The sequence below is a fragment of the Brassica napus genome, chromosome A3 (genome assembly GCF_020379485.1).
Source record: "Brassica napus cultivar Da-Ae chromosome A3, Da-Ae, whole genome shotgun sequence".
In the NCBI taxonomy this organism is placed as follows: domain Eukaryota; kingdom Viridiplantae; phylum Streptophyta; class Magnoliopsida; order Brassicales; family Brassicaceae; genus Brassica; species Brassica napus.
The window spans coordinates 3,152,872-3,164,799 of record NC_063436.1 but is presented as its reverse complement, the minus strand read 5'-3'; the positions used below and the strand labels follow the sequence as shown (position 1 = coordinate 3,164,799).

The following is an 11,928-nucleotide window of genomic DNA, read 5'->3' as shown; positions in this document are numbered from 1 at the left end:
ATAGTTTTTGTCAGTTAAAAGGTCAGCGCATCTTTTTTTTTTTTTTTTTTTTTTTTTAACTCATCAAATACTTTCATTAGCCAATATTGCTTGAGTACACTGATTTATCAGACCTCACATGATAATTCAACCACAATGGCACTACAGAATATAACTTGGGAACATTAGACACAAAAGTGATAGTTTCCTTTGCTATTCTGTCAGCAGCCTTATTTCCTCCTCTAAGGTCAGCGCATCTTTTAGTTGACAAAAAACTATACCGCTACCTACCACTTTATAGTAGTCACAATACAACAACTAATTTTATATGTTTAGATATAGGACTGATCATGAGATTTTACGAAACTTAAACAAATACGAGTTAAAATTCAGATGATCAAAAAAAAAAAAAAATTCAGATGATCCATTTCTTAACTTTGTATAGAATTAATTATATTTTCATATATATTAAGTAAACTGCAAAATACATTTTAAAAAAAAATTCCCCAAAATTTTTTCTTTATCATTAACCAGTGACAAGAAAATTCAAATGATCAAATGTTTTGTTTATGGGACTATTTGATTAACGAGTACGGCGCAAAATAGAGGAAGCAAATTTGCATCCGAATAACAGCTTCGGGGAAGAAGCTGAAGAAGAAACTAGGGTTTAGAACAGAGGACTCTAAAACCTTTTCTGGTGGAGAAGAAGAAAGATATGATGAAGAACTGGAGAAGAGACACTCTTTGGTCTGAAGCTAGTGTATCCTTCAAACACGAGACTTTGACTTAGTAGCGGTCTTTGATCCAATGCGACAAAGTACACCTGAAACCTTTTCGGGATTTACTCGTGGCGCGAAGTTAACTGTCAAGATTGCCCATTATGACGTCATCGTCTTGTTATGTTTCCCAACTAAAAGGGTACTATTAGCCATAAAAATGGCCCATTATGACCAAGTGATATATACTTAGAAAATAGCCCATATGATAAATTTTAGTATTGTTGGACCGGCCTGGAACTTAACGTTCATCAGATTCTAATACTTGGAATCATTTTCTTGAAATTTCGATATACTATTTTTTCGTATTTAGCTTCAACTTAGTATTATTCATCTTCAGAAACTACACAAGGGTTCAGTTTGTCTTCATTTTCAAAAGGAAAAAAAAACATGTGTTCAAGGAACTATGAATAAAGCTTCGTCAAGCCAGTAATGAAATTAGAATCAAAATATTAGCTTTGATTGGATATTAGCTATAACAGCCTATTTGGTATAGTACTAAAAATCTATACCCAGACATGATAAAACAAAAGGATACATTATATTTACATGATAAGCTTGACCTGCGCGTGCATGTAATATATATACACACACACATCTAGTTTGAATATCACATATGTTTGGTAGAAACTTTGTGAAGTGAACTCGTCGGGCTTTTGAAGAAAGGAGTAAATGCTTTAAGGGTTTAAATAAGGGAGCCAGCAAAAGTGAGTAAAAAGTTACTATGATATGTGTTGTGCATATGTAGGACAATGCAATGCATGCACTCGATTATCATTGAGTCATCATAACTTCATCATCTTGCAGCTTTTTTTCTTTTACTTTTGCTTTTTCTTCCCTTGACTTTACCTTTTATACTTATTTTAATTTGTCAGAAAAGTATTAGTATATGTGAGAGAACACATAGGGGGTAAAAAAACTTCTGGGAAAAGCACTTTACCTATTGAATATATACTTTTTCTCTTCTACTTTTTATCAGCTTTAGAGAAAAACCAAATTCCAATCCACTAAATGGTCGCTCCCTATTTAAAAAGAAAATTAAATAAAATAAAAAAATGAAAGGAGCAATCATAAAGCAATCGATTACAAAATGATTTCATCACCTCTCACATCAGACTATCTTTTCTGCAATGGGCAGAATAGTTCTGTGCCCTTCTGTCTCTTCGCATTTATTGCTCCTTTTCTTCCTTTCTCTCTCTTTCTTCTTTCTTCCTTTCTCATTCTCTCTCACTCTCAACCTTAAACTTACATCAATTAATTAAGCTTTTTGAACCGTTTATGCTGACTTTTCATATTGGAATTTGAGATGTTCCTACACTTTAGTGCCCTCTCTCTAACATCTTGCGAAAAAAGCTCATTTAGATTTCAAACCTACTTAGAAAATCCATATCAACGTAGATGTGATGGGTTCTATAGATACTAGATAGAGTTTTCATTTTTTGGATTGAAATTGCTAGTAGAAAACCATGAAACACTTGTCTAGAGCTAAGTTTTGGTCGCGAGGAATTTGGGGGATAGCATATCAAAAGCTCATAACTATTTGTAAATTCAAATCTTCATTGGTGTTGTTGCAGAAGATAATAACTATATTTTGACAAAAAAAGAGAATAATAACTATGATGAATACTGAGAAGTAAATCTTCTAACCATTCACAAAGGTTTGATGATCTTGCAGGTTTTAAAGCTGTATACCCAATGGAACAGTTAGTCTTTACAACCTATATAACTTTGTTTTACAAAAAAAAAAAACCTATATAACTTTCTTTCAGATTTTCTGTTTTATATCATTACCGTCATAATAGTCATTCATTAGGTTTCTTGATGGCTATCGGTCGATGTCTAACAATAACATATATTCAAACCTGAATTCAAAATTAAGAAATCAAAGACAAGAGGTTACAAAGAAATATCAAATTAAGAGACAAGAATAAGTTAAACCTGGACGGTATGGTTTGTAACCTAGTCGGTGTGGTAAGTACAGAATATGTATTATAGTTACGAGACGTTGGTGGGTGTCACAGTACATTCTTTGGTGTTGTGTGCTCTTTCACCCTCATAATATTCTAACTTTATTGATTAATCATAATAACAATATATAGACATAGAGAATTTGACGTTACATGATATATATTCAACCAATATAAAGATATGGACCCCCTTAATGAACAGTGGACATCACATCTCTCTCTCTCTGTGACTGTTGTTGGTTAATGAGACAACTACAACACCTTCATGCCACATCTCATTCTTCGCCAATCTTCGGTACAATTTGCCAATTCCTTTAGGCCCCATCTTTTATACCCTATAAATATACTCTTGTGGAAGAGAAAAAAATTGGTATAGAGTATCGGATTTTAAGCCAAACACAAAATATATAACAAGGATTATCCCCAAAAAGTTTATCAATTAGAGTTCTTTTTTTAAAAGGAGTTGATCAATTAAATTTTTGTTTCAGTTTCTCTCATAACCAAACTAGCACTAGTGTGATCAGTATGTTATATAAACGCAGGTATAAGTTATTTATTGGAGTGTAGTTCCAATGATTTTCTTTTAACTTATGTTTCTATTTTCTTGCATCTTGTTATATATATGCCCAATTAATTTTCGTTATTTTTTCATTGGTACCTTACAAAATGATGTGGCGCATTAGTGGTGGATTGATTACTAGCTAGTGTTCTTAATTACCTTTTACACTCCAAATTATGATAGTTTTTGGTAAAATTATTTTGTAATTACAAATATTCTTATGTATTTCCGAAATAGTACCACATCGCTTTTTCTTTTAAATTTTGAGTGTACATCTTTACTGTTTTTCACCTAGCTAGTTAGCCGTGCAAATTCATTATGTGATAGGAAATAAATATTGGCTTCTTTGCTATAACTTTACAAAATCTAAAAGGGGATAGTAATGTCAACCTTTCTCTTGTTTCATTATTTTGAGATGGAATGGAATTAAATAATTTAATTCACAACTCTAGAAATTTTGCTATTTGCATAACATAAAACAGTGGGTCCAATGTAACCCTACGATTATATTTCAAAATACGTAAAGCTTAAAAGTAGTTTTTGGGTGTTTTAAACATAAATATGGAAGATTTTAAGCTTTATTCTCCAACTTGAGAATTGAGAGGCATATTTTTGCACGGTGAATGTGAAGGGAAAGAAAAAAAAGGGGCGAGAAAAGCATATTATACATCGTTGTTAGTGAGTCAATGATGAACAAATCATGTTGGGCTATTCGCATATAAATACCAAAAATAGTTAATGCCCAGTTTTTAAATGATTTTTTTTTTGTTGGAAAAGCTTGACTCACAAGACCAAAAAGTTATCACCATGCTTTTCATCAAATTAGTCTAATATAAAAAAAAAATTGACCCAAAAAGGAAGAAAATTATATACTACATTGTTTAGGATGTGAAACCAACATTCTTCGCATTTTCCTTTTTTATTCTTGTTTTTTTTATACAAACGTCGTTAGTAGGAAAGGAACTTATACTACAATCAGATAACATACTCAATCATATCGATTTTCCATTCAATTTTGAATAATATAAAAAGTTTAAACTGGTCATAAATGGATTTTTAAATAACACTAATGTATGATACAATATATTATATTGATGTTGTATGATCATGATTATGTTATATGTTTACCAGAAATTTTAGATGATACACAAGAAAACACTTTTGCAAGGCGCTCCTCTGGGATCGACTACTTCTCTTATATTCTTTAACCAACATTTCTTTTGATCTTTCAATGAGAAAAGTGAGAAAATAAATTTATTTTTAGTCCAAAATTTATTTTTCTCTAATGTATAGGACAGTTTTTCCATAATGGTAACATAATGCAAAAAACATGAGGGTCCATTAAACAGTTAAATTAATATTCAACATAATAGACAGAGGACGACAGCTGGTTGTTAGGCAGCTATGGGTCTTGCCTTTTGCCCTACTTGAATAATCTTCACTAAACAGTAAACACACACTCTTTTTTGTGTTAAGAACTAAACACACTCATTTATTTTTAATTCGATTTGAACAACCATAATTCAGTATGGAATCAAAATGCGTATTAAATTTCAGATCTATACCTACCAAATAAATATCATAGTAGTCCAAAAAAAAATCATTGTCTGATTTGTACAGGTAGATAACCATATTGCATGTGTCAATATGTTTTCTTATTCTTATGTTTATATTTTGTGTATTGTTATTAGTTTGATTGTTATTGTTAAATTCTTCTCCGAATTCCTTAGTGTTGAGAAGATTCAGTTATTATTGATTTGTAAAACATTAATCAAGGAATTTTCAAAATAAAATAGAAAATGGGAGAGTATGTTTGAAGACAAGATGCATATTTATAAATACAAAGTAAGTATCAAAAATATAATAATTAAATAATGGATAGTATTAATTAGAAAATATGACAAAGAGATATGAACGTCAACGGATTGGTAGAATCAACGGAGACTTTCATTCTCCGATATATTCCAAAAAGGTGTAAACTATTAATTTAGACAATATGGAACCTCACGTTCTGTTGGATCCATTTAATGCGTGCAGTGATAATTTATTTTAGATCTATGAATAAAAATTATAAAATACAACTACTAGTAAGTTCTTTTATTTCGTACGTAAATGAGGAAGTTAAAAATAAAAACAGCATTAGCAGTTTAATTACTTGTCGCATTGGATCTCACTCACCGACGTAAGTTCAGGTCCATGAATATATTATCACCCGTTCATTTTTGAACTTTTCTAGCCATTGCGAATTTGATAAAGGAAAGAATAAAACATACGAGCAAAAGGAAAGCTAATATATCTTCTTCGAGAAATTAATGGGGCACAGAATCCAATCATACGTTAATAGCTAAGCGAAATATCAAGCTTCGTTACTCTCTAGTTTCAAACTTTCAATGTTTTTTTTTGAGAAATCTCTAGTTTCAATGTTCCTCTAATAAACTAAACCTAAAAAGGTTTAGTTCCCAATATAGTAATTAATGGATCAGTTAACATATAGTGTTAGTGACTGATCTAATGATAATCTCTTGGATGAGCCTAGGGTTGAAAAAACAGAAAACTAGCTCGTTCAGAAAACTAAACATATATTTATAGTTTGGAATAAAATTCAAATTATTATTACTGAATTCAAATTTATATGCTAAATACAGTATAAAACAAATTTACTGTAGCCGTAGGCTTTAAGAAAACCAATTCAGAATTATAAAATTGACATCTTCCCAAAAAAAAGGAAAAAAAAAAATAGCTAAGGCTATATTTATCTAACTCACAGCATGCACTACTTTTAAAAAGACTCAAAATACGTCTAAACTCTACAAACATATACCGCACAAACTTTTTTAACAGATATATATATTATAAGATTAAATAATAATCTCTACATATTATTTCAAATCATTTTCCTATTTTTTTATTCCTGATGCTTTCAACATTTAGTGCAAAATTAAATGTCTTTTTACATTTTGTGATTGTTTAGTATTTTACAGTTGCTTAACCTTTTTTGTCAGTAATGATTAAATGCTTAGCTATTGATTTTTTTTTTTCTGAAACAAATACTTCATCTGTTTCATAATAAGTGTAATCAGGGGCGGATGCACGTTAATGACTACGGGGTCACGTGCCCCCGATTAATTCTAGATAATATTTGTTTCCAGCCTAAACATTATCACTTAATTTGCTCAGTTGCTTATAGTACCCCCATTAAATTTTAGAGCGACAGTTTGATTCTTCCGTTGTACGTCTATTTTTTTTACCTTTTCTTTCTTTTTTCTTTCAATTTTATTTTCTCATTCCTTCGAGTATTAGACGTAATGTATGGATGTCATCTCTTCGTGTATTACTTTGTTACCACGTTTATATAGATTTTTTGTTTGCTTTTTTCAACCAACTATTTCCTTTCTATTTTGTTTCAACAACTAATCTAACTCATTTTATATATTTACACTAATTTACACTACTAGTAAATTTAATTAACACCCTTGGATAAAAACATTTAAACAATACAAAACAACTAAAATAATTTTAAAAATAAATATTAAAATCCAAAATCTTTTAAGATTTGTGTTTAGTTATACTTTATGTATGCTATAGGATACCAATTTAAATGTACTATATACTTTGAACTTACTTTTGGTAGTTTATTTTAATCATACATATTATTTAATCTTTATAAAAATATGTTATTAAATTATATATATTATTTTAAATATTTGTGCCCCCGATCCAAAAAATTTCTGGATCCGCCACTGAGTGTAATTCTAATATTTTTTGTTGTTACACAAAAAGTGTCACTTTACAATTCCAATGCAAATTATATTTACTTTCAGCTGAAAATTGATTACAAACTGCACTGATTTTTTAAATAATTTTATTCATCTCAAATATTATTGATCAGAAAGGTGTAATTAATAACAACTTACATATATTTCAGCCATTTTTTTTAATTTCTGAAAAAAATGTCAAAGTGACACTTATTCAGAAACTGAGGGAGTAATATATTTCAATAAAAAAATAAAACAAAATAAATGATTTCTCAATTTTAATGCAAAAAACTTGAACATTATATTATTTAATATAGAGAAAATGTAATTAACATACTCCCTCTATTTCATAAAATTGCATATTTTTTTAAAAAAAGTTTTGTTTCAAAAATATTTATTTTTATATTTTCAATGTATTTTTGTCAACTAATAATAATTGATTGTAAAATTCAAAAAAAAAATTGTACAGGATTTTTATTGGTTTAGAATGATGAGAAATATATAGTTACAAAAATATTATACATTTAATATTAAAATTTAATATGTTTTATTAATATGTGGGGAAAACTAAAATATGTAATATTTTGAACCAAATGGAGTGTTATATAATTCATAATTTATTTTTATAACAATTTCGGGCTTTTAATTACCTCTACGATCAATAAATAATAATAAAAAGATCAATAAATAAACAAATACCTAATATTGATGGCCATGTGACTTATTTTCTGAGGAGACAACTCAATGAAAAATATAGAGTTTATTTAATTGAGAAAGAATATTTGGGAGAATGAAAAAGGGAATTAGAAGCAAATATTTGGGTTCTTTAGAGTTTACTTGTTTTTGCTTACTCAAGGAAACAAACAAAATATACTTTCTGCCTAATATTCTTATGTATGATAATATCTAAAACAATTATGCGTTACAATAATAGAAATGCCGCTAAGTATATGACACATCTTGTATGGTCATATACACACGGAAAAACTTGTATATTGTATTGTACAGACGAATGTATAATGTGTATCATGCACATATATGAGTTCATTTGAAGAAAAAGGTACTTTTTGTAAGACATAACTTTTTTCTCTACATTCGGAAGCCACATCACAAAGTATATAATATATAATCCAAATCAAAAGTGGGAGAAAATAACAATATGTCATTGAAATAAACAAGTCAAAGTTTATGAAATAAAAAACTACACAAACAATCTCAAGATTTGGTAATATAAATCTGCTATATATATTTAAATTAAGTGTCTAATGTGACAGATCAGTCTGATTTAGCCCTATAATAGACTTCACAAAATGGTCAAACAAGTGACCGGTTGATTTTGTAGTCTACATCTCTACGAACTAAATATTTATGTCTTTACGAGCTATTCATAAACTCAAGAACGTACTGATATTTAATGTAGAGTTATCTCTTTAGGTATAGTTGAACAATCTACGGTCAGGAACTTGAATTGTTTGATTCCAAAATCATATAAAAGAAATTAAACAAATATATAAAATCTAAATAGAGAGTGAAGTGAGAAGCGAAGAGAGTGGGGGAGAAAATAAAACAAAAAGAGTCAGAGGGTTTCTTTCTCTCTCAACGTATGAATCCCGTCGTCTCCGGGGTACCAAAATCAGAGCATCCGATTTTTATTTATGTATTTTATATGTTTTGTTTTTGTTATTTTCTCTTATTATTTATTTATTTATTTAACTTTGGCTTTTGCTTTGACTAAAGATTTAGATAGGACAGAAGAGAGCGACCCTTTATTCTTTCTCCTCTTGTACTCTTCTCCAACATTTTAATTAGTATTACTAGGGCCGGCCCGCGCTTCGCGCGGGATATTTGCTTTGATTAGGGATATTCTTGCTTTGATTACTATTGAAATAAACTATCTGTGTAAATTAATTGGTTGGTAAGTTATTAGTACAAAACTATTTGTCATGTCTTGGGATTTTTGCTCTTATACCATCTTTCTTTTGAGGTTGTGTTGTTCATTGCGTTTAGCAATTGTTGCGTCTAGTTGAATGTGTTTGTTGGTTTTGATTAAGTTATTAAAAGTAGTTTTCTTTTCATGGTTATATACATGCATGTTTTCTTTTTCATGGTTATATACATGCATGTTTCCTTTTTCTGTACTTTGCGGATTATTGGAAATTATAAATATACCCTACCATTAAAAATATTTTCATGTATATATAATTTTTTAAAAATATTATCCAAGGTTTATTCTACATTGATTAGGACAATAAGTTGAATATATCCTAGACCACAAATCACAAATATTTTTAGTCATACATTTTCTTTTCTTCAAGTTATTGTTACTTTTATTTCATTTTATACATTTTTCTTAATATTTATATATGCATCCATAATATTTTTAAAATAATATTTTCATTAACTAATGTAGCTATTGTAATTTTAAATATATTATAGGTTTTGTGCACTTGATAAAAATATATTTGGCGTTGGTGGTATTTGTAGTGGTTGACAACGAGAATAGATATTTACTTCCGTAAAGTTTTTGAAAAATAATCTTAAGGATAAATCTCTTTTCTCAAATTCCATTTATTTTGTTTGTTTGAACTTCAATTATTATTTGAAAGGAAAGAGATTTTCAGTGGTACTGCAAATAAAAGTGTTCAAGATTACTAAGATTGGCACGTGGAGAGATAAGTAAAAAGGAAACATGATTTTTTTTTTGATGTGTTAATCTGATTACTATTGTTGCAAAGTAGATTCTTGATTGATCCAAAGTCGAACTGCTTGATTGTTCAAAGATGAGCTAATATTCGGGTCTGATGAGCCAAATGGCCCAAAACAATAAACAAATCAGATATTGGATTTTGTCTATTTTTTCTATTTGTGCGTCTTTCAAGTTGATGATTCCTAAAATCATCATTCTCTTGATCATCTATGTTCTAAACGCTAGCTTTACCGAATGCTGCAGAGCAAGGTTATGATGCAGATTCAATCTATTGTCATTAAGCTTCTTAAACCTCTCTCAAACAGAACTTCAGAAACAAATTTCCATTTTCTCTTTCTTTGTAAAGCCACAAGCTTTCTTCTACTACCACCATCCATACTCGAATCATCACATATAAGGCACGTCAGTTATCAACAACTTCAACATCTTATCAGTCAACTTCATCACTGCCATGGAGACTTTTTAGCTGATGGATTCATTGTGACCATCACCACCTTCCTCACTGAAACTTGGTTCATGATCATAACTCACTGAGTTATTCTCTCTTTCTCCTTTATGTTGCTTAGTCAATGGCATGTTGTGATTACATGTTTGAGTTGTAACCACAGTAAAGGGAAGACCTTCAAGCGGTTTAGAATTGGGGTTGTGATGATGAACTCTCAAGGAACCTTGTAGATCGTAACTTCCGTACGACAAAGCTCCACCACAGACCACACCTTCTTGAGGAAAATTCTCATCCCTTTGTCCCTCGAATCACTTCCTATGTGAGAAAAAAACATCAAATATAATCAGATCAAGAACCGAATCCGAAAAAGTATAGACCTTTGTCACCAAAATGCGAATCTCAAGTGTTTGTACAAAACTATCAGCAGTGCTTCTTAACTTTTCGGGATTCCCAGAAACGCAAAAGCCTTGCCTCAACACGCTACCTGCACTGTCCCGCCTTCAATTCAGATAGATGAATCTGCGAAAGAAGCCATTATCAAAGAGTATGAGAGAGATTTAACAGAGGAAGTTTTCTGAAAAAGCAGGGTTTGGACCTCGAGGGCGATTCGGCTGGCTTGATACCAAGGTTCTCAAGGAAGATTCGGCTGGCTTGAAGAAAAACGGTCCCACTGATCCCAATCCCTAAGCGTCTTCCCAAGATCCTCCCTATTCGGATTTGGAAATACCACCAGCTTCAGATTACTGGCTCACACCAAATCCCACACCGGCTCCGTCAACGTGTGCGGTGGAGACTCGAACCCGCTCCCCCGATCGTCCTCGAACCTTCAAGCTGCCGAAGTTACCTGCCGGCGGAAGCGATAGAGGGGCTGGAACGGGCGTCACTTTCTGGGAGGTGGAGGAGGAAGACGGCGGAAGCGGAGGGAGGTTGGATTGGACGAAGGGAGAGGAGAGAAGACTACGGTTTAGGGCTTGCGTAAGCCCATACACAAAGCCCATATCAATTGTATTCTAAGTTAAATGAAGCTGTGCGGTTTGATGAAAAGGACACGTGTCGTCTCCTCAAGCAGCGACTTTCTGACCTGGATCCTAGGTGGCAGCACAGGAGGGAGGCATACATTTATATATATATATAGATTCTTCATCATAATCTGTGAACATGTATTATTTTATATTCCAATGGGTTTCTGATTTAGTACTCAAAATGATAAGGTTTGTTAATCTATCTTTTTGTTCGATATGTTTAAAGAATCTGTATAAAGAAACAAGCCCCAAACACATATCATTATGTTTTATCTATGAAAAGGATATCAATTATAACGTACTAATTTACATCAAATTTCCATCTATTATATAAACAAATTATTTGTCAATAGTAGTTCAGTTATTTTAGCTGTAAAAACTAAAGTGTCAATACTCAATAATAAAATACTAATGACTTGCTAGTTATTTTAGCTGAATCAATCAATGTAGTTGTAAAATATTTATATTGGTAGTTTGCTCGGTGAAAGAAAGGTTAAAATGACAAATTTAAGATATCATCCCAAAATAAAATAAAAACTTGCACTATTTGGAATACAACGAATTACAATATTACCCTTTCTCAACTATCGTTTTCCATCTCATACATACACACATGTACATACGCACACACTATATCTCTCTTTCTTACTTATTTTATTTTTCCTGAATTTTGTTTTATTCCTTTTTTCTCTTCTGCGTTTGATTCACAACACACATA

At 30.8% G+C, this 11,928-nt stretch overlaps 1 long non-coding RNA gene across 1 annotated transcript; it reads right to left on the bottom strand.

Annotated features, from left to right (window-relative positions):
• Positions 1-9,868: 9,868 nt before the first annotated feature.
• LOC125594800 lies at positions 9,869-11,668 on the bottom strand. Its single transcript, XR_007329984.1, has 2 exons — positions 10,784-11,668; positions 9,869-10,707 (listed from the first exon to the last, which is right to left on the bottom strand). It is a non-coding gene; the product is annotated as an uncharacterized LOC125594800 (long non-coding RNA).
• Positions 11,669-11,928: the final 260 nt, after the last annotated feature.